At 40.0% G+C, this 16,413-nt stretch overlaps 1 pseudogene; it reads left to right on the top strand.

Moving 5' to 3' along the window:
• Nucleotides 1-264: 264 nt before the first annotated feature.
• On the top strand, nucleotides 265-2,134 carry LOC127451532 (zona pellucida sperm-binding protein 3-like; annotated as a pseudogene).
• The last annotated feature ends 14,279 nt before the right edge of the window (nucleotides 2,135-16,413 follow it).

Raw genomic sequence — 16,413 nt, 5'->3', positions numbered from 1 at the left:
TGTTTTTATTAATTGATTGGTGTCATTTTATCAATCAAAATGGTAGTTCTATTTATCTTTCAATACAAAATGCCTTTATATGTTACTTTCTCTGTTTTTTGTAGTAATACAGAATCAACAACTTTCACTTGTGACATATTGTGAGTGAACAAGCAAGTCCAGAGAAGCATTATGCTTGTCACTAGAGAGGTGGAGTCAGCCTTATTTACAACTATATAAATTTGAATGCTGGGGACTTAATGCATTAATGTAATTCTAGTAATAATGGGGCTGTGGCAAGTTGTATTTAGACTAGTTTTTAGTCTTGCATTTGGCTTGTCTGAAGCACAATGGCATGGAAGATCAACTTCTAATCGGGAAAAAGTTGTGTTTAGGTCTCAAACATCAGTGCAAGCTCCTAAGCAGAGTGAATCCAGGATGCCCCAGGTTCCTCAACAGTATGAGTCCAACAACCCTGTATTTTCACCACAGAGGAATCCCTTTAAGATTCCTGTGCAGATGCCTGTTCAAAATCCTATGGGTGTTCAGTCGAAGCAGCTGTTACAAGGTCCAGTTGCAAAACTGACATGGATTTTCCCAACACTGCCACAGGAACCAGAACAGCCAGATATTCCTTTTCAGTTGCGGCACCCTGTCCCTGCCAACAGTGTAGCAGCTCAGTGGGGAGAGAATTAAATCTATGTGGAAGTGAAGGAGGACTTCTTTGGGATGGGGCAGCTACTAATGGCCTCTGCTTTTACTCTAGGAGGATGTACAGCAGTAGGGGAGGACAATACTGCTCAAGCGCTTCGGAGTCTAAACTGCATGGATGTGGCAGCATACCAACAGTGAGGTGTTTTTAAATCAATAAATGGTGACTTTGTTTATGGGTTTCTGTATAGATCCTGTAATTTTCCCATTTAGGTGACTGAAAATGAGCTTGTCTCTTCTCTAATCTACACCCCACAAGAGGCTTCATATGGTTCTCCTATTGTTAGAAGTAGTGCTGCGGTGGTTGGTATTGAGTGCCATTATCCAAGGTGTGGGTTGAATTAGTTAAAAGATGGCTGTGTGTGCTGAAACCACACGCACCGTAAAAGGTGCGCATTATCAGTTTTTGGTGACCTTTACCACCTCTACAGAATGCAAAATGTAAGCAGCAATGCCCTGATGCCCAGATGGATGCCATAACCACTAAGGTTGCAGAGGATACTCTGGTCCTCTCTCTCAGGCTTATGACTTATTGGTATAATGCAAGTATATCACTGGCATTTCTTTAAACCTTTGCTAACACCCTATCCCCATAGATGACTGGTGAGTCGAGAGACCTTCTAACCAGTACTTCCTGGGTGAATTCATAAATATTGAAGCCTTTGTGATGTCTTACAACCATGTTCCTGTCCGTGTGTTTGTGGACCGCTGTCTACCTACTACAGCCCCTGACGTGAATACAACCCCCAGATACTCCTTTATTGAAAATAATGGTTGAGTAAAAAGGGGTGAATGGTCCTTAATGCACCCATTCCACCTTTCCAGAATTGTTACAGGGGTTTAAAGTGTAACCATGTTCATTCCCTAGATGCTTTGCTTTGATTCCAAGATTTCCAGCTCTCTCTTCATTCCCCGGATGAGAGGTGACAAGATGCAATTTCAGTTGGAGGCATTCGGGTTCCAGCAACCGAACAGTGGTTTGGTATGTAGACCATTGCATGGTTTAGGTACATCCTAGTATTCCCACAGTGTGGCAACAACTCTTTCCAGATCTACATCGCATGCATTTTGAAGGTGGCTGCAGCATTCAACCCAACAAATCCTGAGCAGAAGGCTTGTTCACTTTCTGCTAATGGGTATGTTGTCCCTGGATAAAAATACATTGGTAAATGAGGATGTGGGTGTTTTTTAATTGAGTTTTGTTTGGTTGGCTGTTGGGTGTCTGCAGATGAATGTGACCTGGTCTGTGGTTGCTGTGATGCAAACTGTAGCATCAGGATTGGAAGTGATCAGCCTGTCAAAGGTATGAATTAACTCTACAAATGGTTGATTTGTGCTCCTGTGCACTGTTCTCATTACTTGTCTGTTCCACAGATCTACAGTGGCAGAAAGCAACCGTTGGACCAATCAACATTTAAGGATCATGGGTTTTGGTCAAATGTAATGAGGAAATTGTGAATAAAATTAACTAATTTCCTTGGTTTGCTTCTAAATGGTCTGCCTTGATACACTGATTTAAAGCATCAAAATTGGTCAAACTCAGGAGCTACTGGCTCCTAGTAAGTGCCAAATGAATTAAATGCTGAATTAAATCCCTCAAGATTGTTCTGTAGCACTGCTATCCAAGCTTTTCTTCTAGCACAATCTACTGCAGTGGCTGAAGATCCACAGGGATCTGCCTTAAATTTAAGGTTTGCCATTGTTCAGATAAACTAGGTCTGTGACTATATTTTTGCAAGTTAAAAGAACTGCTAGTGCGTGCACGGCGTAATTATGTTGGCTTTAAGCTAACGTACTCCTACCCAAACTGGTTTTAGTTTTTAAATCCGTAAACAGATGTTTTGATCCATTCTAACTACACGGATTTACCTTCTCTGCACCGTGGACAATCAAATATTGGAAAAATCCTATAGACTTTGGCAGAATGATCATTAATTCAAATTCTAACTGTCAAAAGGCCTTTATCTCACTCTCATAGCAGTCTACATTCCTTAAAGGAATAGCTCACCCAAATTCAAAAATGAATTTGCTGAGTTTACTCCCTCTCAGGCCATCCAAGATTTTTAGGATTTCATTTCAAGCCTCCTCCTTTAAACTATGCAAGTGAATGTATATTTGGGGTGCATCAAAATAAGCCACACAACTCCAGTTGACAACGTTCTTAACCCAAACGATCGATCACTTTTAGAAACAAAACAATACTTGTATACTTAATGTTTGCTTCTGTATATCTGTGGTGCATGCTCATGAGAGGGATGATATTAGCTCATTGGTAAGGTCACGCTTGAGGAGGCAGGAAGCGCATCATTGTTCATAAGAGAAACTTGCACAGACCAAGCACGTTCACAAACCAAAACAATTTCAAACATGTCAGAGGATTTTAGAAGAGATGGTGTTTTTTGCCCAACCCTATCTATTTCAGCCCGAATACGCCGGTTCCTGCCTCCATGCGTGACCTTGCTAGAGCTTGCATCATCCCTCTCGTGAGCATGCTTCACAGAGATGTACAGAAGCGAACATTTGTAGTTAAAGTACACAAGTTTTGTTTCTAAAAAGAATCAAACGTTTGGGTTCAGAAGAACTTTATTTCTTGACTGGAGTTGTGAGTACATTCACTTGCATTGTTTAGAGGAGGAGGCCTGAAACGAAATCCTAAAAGTCAAATTCTGTTTTGATGAATAAAGAAACTGATACATCTTGGATGACCTGAGGGTGAGTAAATTATCAGCAAATTTTCATTTTTGGGTGAACTGTTCCTTTTTTTTAAAGTTTAAAATCTATGGGGTATTGTGAAGAGGAAGATGCGATATGCCAGACCCAACAATGCAGAAGAGCTGAAGGCCACTATCAGAGCAACCTGGGCTCTCATAACACCTGAGCAGTGCCACAGACTGATCGACTCCATGCCACGCCGCATTGCTGCAGTAATTCAGGCAAAAGGAGCCCCAACTAAGTATTGAGTGCTGTACATGCGCATACTTTTCATGTTCATACTTTTCAGTTGGCCAAGATTTCTAAAAATCCTTTTTTGTATTGGTCTTAAGTAATATTCTAATTTTCTGAGATACTGAATTTGGGATTTTCCTTAGTTGTCAGTTATAATCATCAAAATTAAAAGAAATAAACATTTGAAATATATCAGTCTGTGTGTAATGAATGAATATAATATACAAGTTTCACTTTTTGAATGGAATTAGTGAAATAAATCAACTTTTTGATGATATTCTAATTATATGACCAGCACCTGTATACTGTATAGCGCCATGCACGAACAAGACGCACACACATAAAGTCATCCTACACTCAGGTGCACATTGCCGTAAACGCATCAAAACTGTCAAAGACGTCCATCTAGTGCATGTTTACATACAGCCACAATTAAAAATAGCGTACATGGGCACAAGAATGCGCCCAGACGCGATCAGCTCAGCTGAATAAAACAGAATGGGGTCTCCTTTTCAGAGATGTAACTTGACACCACGTCTTTTAAAAGTGGCACGAGACGTCCTGGGTAGCTCAACGAGTATTGATGCTGACTACCACCCCTGGAGTCACGAGTTCTAATCCAGGGTGTGCTGAGTGACTCCAGCCAGGTCTCCTTAGCAACCAAATTGGCCCGGTTGCTAGGGAGGGTAGAGTCACATGGCTAACCTCCTCGTGGTCACGATTAGTGGTTCTCGCTCTCAATGGGGCATGTGGTAAGTTGTGCATGGATCGCAGAGAGTAGCATGAGCCTCCACATGCGGAGTCTCCGTGGTGTCATGCTCAACGAGCCACTTGATAAGATGCATGGATTGAAGGTCTCAGGCAACTGAGACTTGTCCTCCGCCACCCGGATTGAGGTGAGTAACCGCGCCACCACGAGCACCTACTAAGTAGTGGGAATTGGGCATTCCAAATTGGGAGAAAAGGGGATAAAAAAATTAAAAGTGGCGCAAGATGCATAACTTTCAAAGACATCTGTCTAGTACATGTTTATATACAAAAATTATTCAAAATAGTCCAAATGGGTCCCCTTTGGTGTTCAAGAATAGTAAGGCCACACTAGGCCTGCCTGTCCTGCTCTCTCTCTCTCTGTGTTTATGAACTGAGCACCAGTGGGCAGAGCCAAGGGTGTGATAATGTAAAGTAGGTATTGATGTTGTTGCTGTAGAGGTGGTCATGAATTAATGGGCCCCCTTTTGACGTTGGGAAGTCGTAGAAGTAGATAATGAGGCGTTTTACCAATTGATTTCAATAATTGGTTTTATTGCATTGGGGATTAAGTTTTGAGTTCAAGGAAAATTTGATTCCTCATGACATGTCCCGTTTAAGTGTTCTCATCTAGAAAGTGCCTAAGGGGAAAGTACCTGGACTGTATGTAGGAAAGGGGCTAATGTGACAGTCTGTCTGACTACTTAGCTAGCTAGCTAGTGGTTTGTCTTCCTGTAAATTACTGTATGGTGTAACCATCAAACTTTAAACTAAAAAAAAATTTTTTGTCTGAAACAATTTCAGACAAGACTCAGTCAAGCCAACATTTATATATATATATATATATATATATATATATATATATATATATATATATATATATATATATATATATATACACTATATTGCCAAATATATTCGCTCATCTACCTTTAGACGCATATGAACTTAAGTGACATCCCATTCTTAATCCATAGGGTTTAATATGACGTCGGCCCACCCTTTGCAGCTATAACAGCTTCAACTCTTCTGGGATGGCTTTCCACAAGGTTTAGGAGTGTGTTTATGGGAATTTTTGACCATTCTTCCAGAAGCACATTTGTGAGGTCAGACACTGATGTTGGACGAGAAGGCCTGGCTCGCAGTCTTCGCTCTAATTCATCCCAAAGGTGCTCTATCGGGTTGAGGTCAGGACTCTGTGCAGGCCAGTCAAGTTCTTCCACACCAAACTCGCTTATCCATGTCTTTATGGACCTTGCTTTGTGCACTGGTGCGCAGTCATGTTGGAACAGGAAGGGGCCATCCCCAAACTGTTCCCACAAAGTTGGGAGCATGGAATTGTCCAAAATCTCTTGGTATGCTGAAGCATTCAGAGTTCCTTTCACTGGAACTAAGGGGCCAAGCCCAGCTCCTGAAAAACAACCCCACACCATAATCCCCCCTCCACCAAACTTCACAGTTGGCACAATGCAGTCAGACAAGTACCGTTCTCCTAGCAACCGCCAAACCCAGACTCGTCCATCAGATTGCCAGATGGAGAAGCATGATTCGTCACTCCAGAGAAGGCGTCTCCACTGCTCTAGAGTCCAGTGGCGGCGTGCTTTACACCACTGCATCCGACGCTTTGCATTGCACTTGGTGATGTATGGCTTGGATGCAGCTGCTTGGCCATGGAAACCCATTCCATGAAGCTCTCTACGCACTGTTCTTGATCTAATCTGAAGGCCACATGAACTTTGGAGGTCTGTAGCGATTGACTCTGCAGAAAGTTGGCGACCTCTGCGCACTCTGCCTCAGCATCCGCTGACCCCGCTCTGTCATTTTACGTGGCCTTGGAGTTGCTGTCATTCCTAATCGCTTCCACTTTGTTATAATACCACTGACAGTTGACTGTGGAATATTTAGTAGCGAGGAAATTTCACGACTGGACTTGTTGCACAGGTGGAATCCTATCACAGTACCACGCTGGAATTCACTGAGCTCCTGAGAGCGGCCCATTCTTTCACAAATGTTTGTAGAAGCAGTCTGCATGCCTAGGTGCTTCATTTTATACACCTGTGGCCATGGAAGTGATTGGAACACCTGAATTCAATTATTTGGATGGGTGAGCGAATACTTTTGGCAATATAGTGTATATATATATATATATATATATATATATATATATATATATATATATATATATATATAAAATGGTCACTGCTGTGATGTAGTGTATGTAAATATAACTAACTTTAGTTATAAAATCAAGGCTGTTTTTGTAGTAGTATTTTGTATATATATTTGTATTACCAGTGCAAACAAACAAACAAACAAAAAAACATCTGGTTTAAGCTGGTCTCCAAGTCTGACCAGCTGACAAGTGTCCAAAGTCCCTCTAAAACCTGCCAACTTTAAGCCTTAAAAAAAAAAAAAAACGGGGAATTGATTCTTCCACTTTAGTGATCCTAATTGTATTTGTGCCACAAATGTCACTGTTTTGTTAGAATATTTCTGCCTACTTGGGGGGAAAATCAGCAGTTGATTTATAGTCTCACAATGAAAGACAATTTTTTGTTTCGTCTAGCTTTTTTCTCTCTCTCTTTTTTTTTTAATGGCATTACAACAAAACTCTGTGAATATGTATCTTTAATTTCACAATGTCAGTAAATAAAAGATACTAAGTCTGACAAAGCAGGGAAAGAGAGTGCTACTAGTTGAAGCTCTATAGTACAATTTTATTTAAAAAGCATCTTTTTTTTTTTTTTTTTTTTTTTTGCCATGTTATCCTCCCCAGAAGGATAAAAACAGACGTTATTTTCTCAAACCAATAAACAATCACCCCTTGCTAGGCTCAAACTTGCTTTGGCTGCATTTTAAAGGGGTCATGAAATGCTTTTTTTTAAAGTTTTATTATCTTCTCTGAGGTCCATTGATAATGTAAGTACAGCTTTTTTTTTGCATTAAAACAGTCATAACTTAGTAATATATGTCAATTGTGCACCCTGTGTCTGGCCCTCTGTCTGAAATGCTCGGTTTTAGCATAAGTGCCTCTAAACTTTAACGTAAACGCCATCGTTACGATTGGCTTACATCGTGCAGCCAGGGCCAGATGTAGGCATGGGCAGGGGTGGGCTGAGCCCACCCAAATGTGAGTCTTGCCCACCCAATCAAACAATTGGTATCCAAGTCCAGTAAACATAAAAAGTTAAATCAATATATGGTGTGACCACCTTTCCTTTAAAACAGCACCAATTCTCCTACGTACACCTGGACACAGTTTTTCTTGGTTGTTGGCAGATAGGACGTTCCAAGCTTCTTGGAGAATTCACCACAGTTCTTCTATCTATTTAGGCTGTCTCAATTGCTTCTGTGTCATTATGTCATCTCAGACTGATACAATGTTCAGTGGGGGGCTTTGTGGGGGCCATGACATCTGTTGCAGGGCTCCCTGTTCTTCTATTCTAATATTTTCTATTTGCAAAAGTAATGTTTGGGAGTCTAACATTTATATTTCCTTTTGACACACTAAAGCTGAAGATATAAATAACCATCTTTTTTTTTTGGGAGGGGGGGGGGGGATTTTTCCCCTTTTTCTCCCAATTTTGGAATGCCCAATTCCCAATGCACTCTAAGTCCTCATGGTCGCATAGTGATTCGCCTCAGTCTGGGTGGCGGAGGATGAATCCCAGTTGCCTCCGCGTCTGAGACAGTCAACCCGCACATCTTATCACGTGGCTTGTTGTGCGCGTTGCCACGGAGACATAGTGCGTGTGGAGGCTTCACGCCATCCACCGCGGCAACCACACTCAATTCACCATGCGCCCCACCGAGAACGAACCACATTATAGCGACCATTATTTTCCTAATATTGTAGAGTGTAAGTGATCGTGTGGTCTGTGAAATTGAGTTGGTTATCGATGGTTACCCCTAGATTTCTGACCATTTTGGAAGGCATTATTGTAGTTTAATCCAGCTGAACGGTGATGTTGTGTTCAACAGAAGGGTTGGCTGGAAAGGCGAGGAGCTCAGTCTTCGCTAGGTTAAGTTGCAGGTGGTGTTCCTTCATCCAGGCCGAGATGTCTGGCAAAAAGGCAGAGATTTGAGCAGTCACCATGGTGTCCTTGGGGTGGAAAGACAAGTAGAGCTGTGTGTCATCGGCGTAGCAATGGTAAGAGAACCCATGTGCTTAAATGAAGGGTCCCAGTGAATGTTGAGTACATGGAGAAGAGAAGTGGCCCAAGCACTGAGCCCTGAGGTACCCCAGTAAGTAGCTGATGAGACTTGGACACCTCACCTCCCCAGGCTACCTTGAAAGACCTACCTGAGAGATAAGACTTAAACCAGCCAAGCATAGTTCCTGTAATGCCAAGAGTAGAGAGGGTGGACAGAAGGATCTGATGGTTTACAGTGTCAAAGGCTGCAGAAAGGTCCAGTAGAATCAGGACGGATGATTTGGATCCAGCTCTCGCCTGTCTTAGCGACTAGTTGACAGACAGCAGGGCAGTCTCAGTGCAATGTCCACTTTAAAGCCTGACTGATAGTCATCCAGCAGGTTAATCTGTGAGAGATAGGCAGAGATCAGATTGAAACCTACCATTTCGAGTGTTTTCACCATGAATGGGATGAGAGAGACTGGTCTGTAGTGTTCAAATTGTGTGGGGTTAAGTACAGGTTTTTTAAGCAGCAGGGTTACTTGAGCCTGCTTAAATGTGGTGGGAACTCACAGGTCGGATGGATGGAGAGATGGCCTGGAGAAGGTGGGAAGGATTAGGATCAAGGGGGCAGGTGGTGGGGTGGTTGGAGAGGGGGAGTTTAGAGACCTCAGTGTCAGTCAGAGAAGAGAACATAGAGATAGAAGAGCTGCAACAGGAGGCGGGTGTTTGAGAGGGTGTGGTGCTGAGAATGTATTGCTAATGGCTGTAACCTTATTAGTAAAAAATGTGGCGAAGACATCTGCTGTCAGTGAGGTGTCAGGCGGTGGAGGGAGAGGACAGAGAAGTGTGTTAAATATCCTGTGGCAAACACAGTATTAAATAAAATATTTTATTTTTTACGATTTGTGCATTGGTTAAAAGCAATCTGTGGGCAGGTTGTTTGCTGCAAACATTAAGGGTGGGCTGTAGACCGCCCCAACCAATCACAAAATAGCACCAGATATGTGTAGTATTTATTTTTATTTTTTTGTCACTGGTCGAAAACAAGAAGCTCACTCAAGAAGCGGATACTGCACCAGACAGTCAGGGATGTCACGCAAGTGAGAGGTGATTCTGATTCTGAAGATATATTTTTGTGCAATGCATAGGTTTAAGTGCCCATAAAGAAGCCTAGTAGTGTCTCTAGCAGTGACTATCTGTGGCTTCTGTTTATATCTCCCTCTCCCTTCACCTCAGCTCCCCAAAATCATGCTGCTGGTGTTCGTGAAATACTGGACCGGAATTGTAAAGCACCGTCCCAGCCAATATTAGCCGATTGTTATCGTTCGTGTCTTTGCGACAATGGCTGGATACAGTGTTTTGCTGGACGCGTGTTTCTGTCTCCCGTTGTACGTTCGGTGCCGCTGAGAGATGATGTCTTCACCTTGCGTCTTACATCTCTTTTATATACATCTTTTTACAGTGCTGTGATAGTTTGTTGTTTTTTTTGTAATTATACTGTTTTTGCCATAAAAATAACCTTTGGTACTGATAAGGCATTACTTTCCATTTATCTGTCCACCTGTCCTTCTATCAAATTATTCTGATGTGGATTTTGTAGTTACTGCATTTTTACATCAAGTTTTCTCTGAATCTTAGCATATGAGCCAAACTCATCTGTCACAGGACAGATCATAGTCTAAAACAGAGGTGCCCAATCTTTTTCCTATGAAGGGCCAAATATCAAACTTGATTGAGGGCAGTGGGCCAAAAGTAAATGTTGCATATATCAAACTGTATTATTTTAAAATTAAATATTAATACTGCAAAACACAGAAATCTAAAATTAAAATCATCAAGTGTCCTATACTTGCACAATGCACATAATTGATTTCAATATAATTTTATGTTGTGTCTCTTTCTCATTTGTGAGTCACTTCAAATAAAATGTCTGCTACGATATTGTTTTGTGACAAATAAGATATTAAAAACATTTCTTATCATAGACCTAGACTACACATTGTCCTGGATTTCCCTTAGTATTACAATTTATTAGGACTGTTAAATGTAATCAGATTATTTAATTAAACAATGCTGTAAAATGTTTTTGCGTAGTTAATGCATTTATCCTACTTTTATTTGACATTAAAACTGTTTTCCTGTTGTGATATCAAAAACTTGAATTGTACTATTGCTTCTTTTCTTAAGAGAGCATGATTAAGGCTGAATGCATTACATTATGAAAGGAACTAAAAGCTACAAAGCACATTTCTTAATTAATCCCTGCGCACAAAAGCACCAACCGACGTCAATCCCTCTAAACTCAAAGAGTCCATGTACACCTATGAGAGCCCCCGTGACAATTTTGCCATCGGATTGCTCAATTTTGCCTCACAAATTTGTAAGGCAAAATTACATAACATCAAATATTTTGTAAAACAAACCCCAGCCAATAGGCAGAATAAACACAGAGAACATGTAGACTCATTCACAGAACTACCTCGAAGGTGTGTTCCTTCACAAAACAAATTCCAGCCAATATAAAGCCGTTCAATTTCCTCGGCCAGACAAAAGAATCTTCAGTAAGCCAGCTGATGAGTGCAGCAGATGACATACTCATTCCAATGTCCCACGAAAATACTCCACAAATCATACTCCAGCCAACAGGAGGCATAAGCACAAGGAACTGACAGATTCATCCATAACTGTCCCGAAGTAGTGTTATTTAACAAAACAAGCTCCAACCGCTAGGCGGAACCAGCACAAAAGGAAACGAAACATGCATCCCGGTTCCTCGAATGGTCGAGTCAATTCACTCGGAGGCCGCGTAAAAGTATATCCCATGACTTACACAGTCCGTCAACTTTATAAAAGACATCCTTTGTGTGGGCATGTAGATATTTTGCGGTCATCCGTTGTGTCTATTCTCAATCTGCCAGGGAACTTCATTGTAAAAGTGATCTTCAGTCAATGCAAAAGTTTCTTTAAGGAAAACTGTTAATCCACAAAACAAAACAAACTCCAGCCGCTCGGCGGAGCCAACGCAAAAAAATAAAAAAAAATAATGCCCAGCTTCCTCCAAAAGCCAGAGTATGTACAATGAGTCAATCCACTCACAAGAGAAACACCCAGTGGTTACTCACCCATTCTTTTTATAAAAGACATTGCCTGATTGGGACATGTAAATACTTTGCTGCCGTCCTTGGTGTTTATTCTCAGTTTGGCAGGGAACATCAGAGCAAAAGTTATCTTCCGCTGATGAAAGAGTTTCTTGCATTCCTTGAACCGATCGTGTTTCACTCTTGTCGAGTTCGCAAAGTCTGGAAACAAGAAAATACTGTGATTCTTCCAAGAAAGCTTTCCTTTGCTCCTCGCCTGGCACAACACGAGATCTTTATTGGATGATTTTAAAAATCTGGCCAGAATCGATCGGGGCCTTTCTCGATCAGAGGATCTGTGAGCCAGGACTCTGTGAGCTTGCTCGACCTCCAGTTTATGGCCTGTTATGTCGAGCAGACTCGGGAAAAGCTCATCCAGGAATTTCACCATATCTCTGCCCTCCTCATGCTCAGGAATTCCCACACTTCAAACATTATTCCTGCAGCTTCTATTCTCAAAATCTTCAAGCTTTTCAAGAACACGTTTCAAATCAACTTTGGTCGCGGGCGGATTAGCGGCTAATTCCCTCTCTGATGACTCCAAATAATAGTTTCGTCTCTCAACATCTGTCACTCTTGTGACTAACTCAGAGAATTTTTTTTTGATCGACGTATTACAGCGAGATTCTCCAAGATCGCAAGTACCTTCGTCAACATCACCGACATGTTGGACAGTTGACGCTGGATTCCTTCTCCCGCGCGCCATCCAAATCGAGTCCCCGGTCCACAGGCCTATCTGGGCTTTCATCTTGAACCCATAAGTGTCTTTTAATGTCTCCAGAGCCCGATGATTTTGACTTCTTTTCCATGTTTACCTCAAACAGCAAATGTGTAACTGGGTGTATCGATTTTCACCGGATTATATCATGATAATGATATATTAAAATATATTCAATATATATTAAAATAATAAAAACAATTAGCAAAGTGCACAGAGCTGTCTCTCACACGTCTGCTCTTTGCATGACGTCCGGGCCTGTCAATGTTAAGGATCGTGGTTTTGACCAGATGTAACTGGAAAAGTTGTGAGAATAAAATGGGTCTTAATTTCCTTGGTTTGCTTCTAAATGGTCTGCCTTTATAGACTGATTTAGTCAAAGCATCAAAATTGGTCTAAAACCCCGGAGCTATTGGCTCCTAGTAACCGCCAAATGACTTAAATGCCAAATTAAATCCCTCAAGATTGCTCCGTAGCACTGCTATCCAAGCTTTACTTCTAGCACTATCAGTCAAACATCTTAGCTTTACTGTAGGATTTACAGTACTTAAAATAATCTGATACTTGGATTACTTTTTTTTTTTTTTTTAAAGAAAAACAGAATTATGCTTTATATTCTGAAACATAACCACAGGGTCATTGTAAAATAGATATTATTGTATAACAAATACATTGTCTGCATTGTCAATAGGGCTGCAAACAACGATTATTTTGATAATAGACTAATCTAATGATTATGAGAACAATTATTCGACTATTGCTATCAATAAAGAGGACAAAATCATCTTTTAAAAATACCTCTAAATGACATTCACTGAATTAAAGGGAAAAATATATATTTTTATTAAGTTTAATTCAGTAAAAAATTCACTGCAAAAAAATCATATTGTTATCAAGTGTTTTTGTCAATTTAAAATGCTCTAAAAATCCTTAAAACAAGATACATTTACTTGAGTAGCACCATATAAGATATTTTGACTTGCTTTAAGAGAATGAATCTCAAATATACAGTAAGTGTATTTTGTATTTAAGTGTATTTTTTTCACTTGGTTATACTTCTGCGAGTGCAATAAAGACAAAATATACTTATTCAAGATCTATTCTCTAAAAGCAAGTCTAAATATCTTATATTCTGCTTCTCAGGTGAATGCATCTTTTTTTTTAAAGGATTTTTAGATATTTAAAAATATTTGTATTTTTAATATTATATTCAAAATTCTCAGAATTTTTTTTTCTTCTGCAGTATAGCTGCTAAAGTAAATGCACATTGTTTTAAAGGAGTTTTAGATATTTATATTCGAAAACAAGCCAAAACAAAAACAAATCAAAAATGTATTTTGTTGCAGCGTATAATGGTGCGAAGATTACCCTTTCTCACCTTTTTGTTCACTTCAATCCATCTCTAACTCACAAAAAAGACCTCTCTTATTAATAAAGCTGCGTACTGCCAATTTTCTTCACGATAAGAAATGCACAGTGACACACATATTATGATTCAATAAATCAAGAGCCATCATGTTATAATCTAGCTGCAGCAAGCACGCATGCTCGAGGACAAACACACTCGCGACAGAGTATGCCTCAGCCAGGTGCAGTTTCAGTTGCTCCCCGTTATACAGGGACACTTTGCGCATCTCATAGAAGAGGCGCTGACTGCACAGAGAAATGGCAGTTTCGGAGTTTGTAGTTATTTACATGACCTGCTTCCTTATTATTTGAACTTTAATAAAGCTATAATGCATTAAATATAACTGCACTAAAGATGTAATGCCAGGGTGTTTCCTTTAAAGACGCTCGACACAGAAGTTTTGTTTAAGCAGAGCGCAAGCTCTGGCTCTGCTTATTCCACAATGAGAGCACTTCTGTATTTACTTATTTGGCATTTTTGTATAATTCCCTCATACTTTGTGATCTATATCACCTGAAGCTGTTTGGAAAGTTTAGAGTGCATCTGGACTGTGAGCTGTGTTTTCTTCCTCTCCTCAGTCAGGCGCGAGCTGTGTGCTTCTCTCACGTGCCATCATTTGAGTTTCAAATGATCTCATGTTACATTAAATGACATCAAACGACTATTCGACAACTAAAATTTTTTTGACAATTTTTTTATTGTCGACGTTGTCAATAACATTGACTAATCGTTTCAGCCCTAATTGTCAACTCAACATTGTGCAGTTAAAAAACTAGAAATAACTGATTGTGTGTATGTATAGCATGTGTGCACTAAACACCGTTTTGGTGGTAGCTGTGTGTAATATCTAAAAACCTTAACACTATATAAAGTTGTGAGACTTATTTGATACATGATTTTCTTAAGCCTCTACATAAGGGGTGGAAAATGTCCAACTGCATGGCCATTTAAGGCCTGCGAGACCATTTTAACTGGCTGCAAGCCATGCAAGAAATAATTTTATAAGCATAAAAATGGCCTTGATTCTGTTAAATGTAAAAAAAGAAATTTACATATAAATTATTTTAAATAATAACAACACAAAATACTGTATAATGGAAAGTCTGTATTCTTGGTAAGCATGTACAGAAAGCAACTGTATGTTAATTTCAAACCACAATAAGAAATTGCAAGCAATTGTATGGCCCGCAAATAATTTTGTAAATACTCGAACAGCCCTTGATAGGAAAGAGGTTCCTCACCCTTGCTCTACATCATCAACATGATCAATACATAGCTGCAAAACCTGTTGTAGGAAAAGTACTAGATGTCTACTGACTCCTGTTGGAAGTTTCTGTGCTCTTCTGAAAGTAGAAGACCTTGTAATCAGGATGCTAAGTCCGTGGTTTTCCTGCAGATTTTTTCCCATGCACTTTCCCCTCTTGTGAGTAGCATTGTGTCTGGTAGCTGGAGGATCGATCAACAATGTTTGGTGCATTCTGAGTTTTCAGAATGATTCAGCTATGGGCTTCACAACAATAAACAAGTGAGGATATCGAAGAGTATGCTCAATATGCTTGCTTGTCTCTGCCTCTGCATATGTACTCGATTGCTGTCTGTTCCCCATGCACGCAAATACATGCCAACCAAATGAATGGAGTGCGATAATTTTAAACTTAAAATCATGTTTACAGGGGTGTAAAGTAATTGAGTAAAAATTGTATTGTACTTACACTGGCAGCCAAAATTTTGGAATAATGTACAGATTTTTCTCTTATGGAAAGAAATTGGTACTTTTATTCAGCAAAGTGGCACATCACAATGTATAGTCAGGACATTAATATCGTGAAAAATTACTATTACAATTTGAAAATAATGTTCAGAACTTCTTAAACTACTTCAAAGAGTTCTCATCAAAAAAATCCTCCACGTGCAGCAATGACAGCTTTGCAGATCCTTGGCATTCTAGCTGTCAGTTTGTCCAGATACTCAGGTGACATTTCACCCCACGCTTCCTGTAGCACTTGCCATAGATGGGGCTGTCTTATCGGGCACTTCTCACGCACCTTACAGTCTAGCTGATCCCACAAAAGCTCAATGGGGTTAAGATTTATAACACTCTTGAGTCAGCACCTTTGAGTCTTCTCTTTACTGTTATACATGAAACTGGTGTTGAGTAGGCAGAATTCAATGAAGCTGACAGCTGAGGACATGTGATGCATCTGTTTCTCAAACTAGAGACTCTGATGTACTTATCCTCTTGTTTAGTTGTATCTGGGCCTTCCACATCTCTTTCTGTCCTTGTTAGAGCCAGTTGTCCTTTGTCTTTGAAGACTGTAGTGTACACCTTTGTATGAAATCTTCAGTTTTCAATTTCAAGCATTGTATAGCTTTCATTCCTCAAAACAGTGACTGACTGACGAGTTTTAGAGAAAGCTGTTTCTTTTTTTTTTTTTTTTTTTTCACCATTTTTGACCTAATATTGACCTTAAGACATGCCAGTCTATTGCATATTGTGGCAACTCAAAAACAAACACAAAGACAATGTTAAGCTTCATTTAAAAAACAAATAGCTTTCAGCAGTGTTTGATACAATGGCAAGTGATTCTCTAGTACTAAATTAGCAATTTAGCATGATTACTCAAGGCTAAG

This window comes from Myxocyprinus asiaticus, chromosome 14, assembly GCF_019703515.2.
Source record: "Myxocyprinus asiaticus isolate MX2 ecotype Aquarium Trade chromosome 14, UBuf_Myxa_2, whole genome shotgun sequence".
In the NCBI taxonomy this organism is placed as follows: domain Eukaryota; kingdom Metazoa; phylum Chordata; class Actinopteri; order Cypriniformes; family Catostomidae; genus Myxocyprinus; species Myxocyprinus asiaticus.
This window is presented reverse-complemented; position numbering and strand designations above follow the sequence as displayed.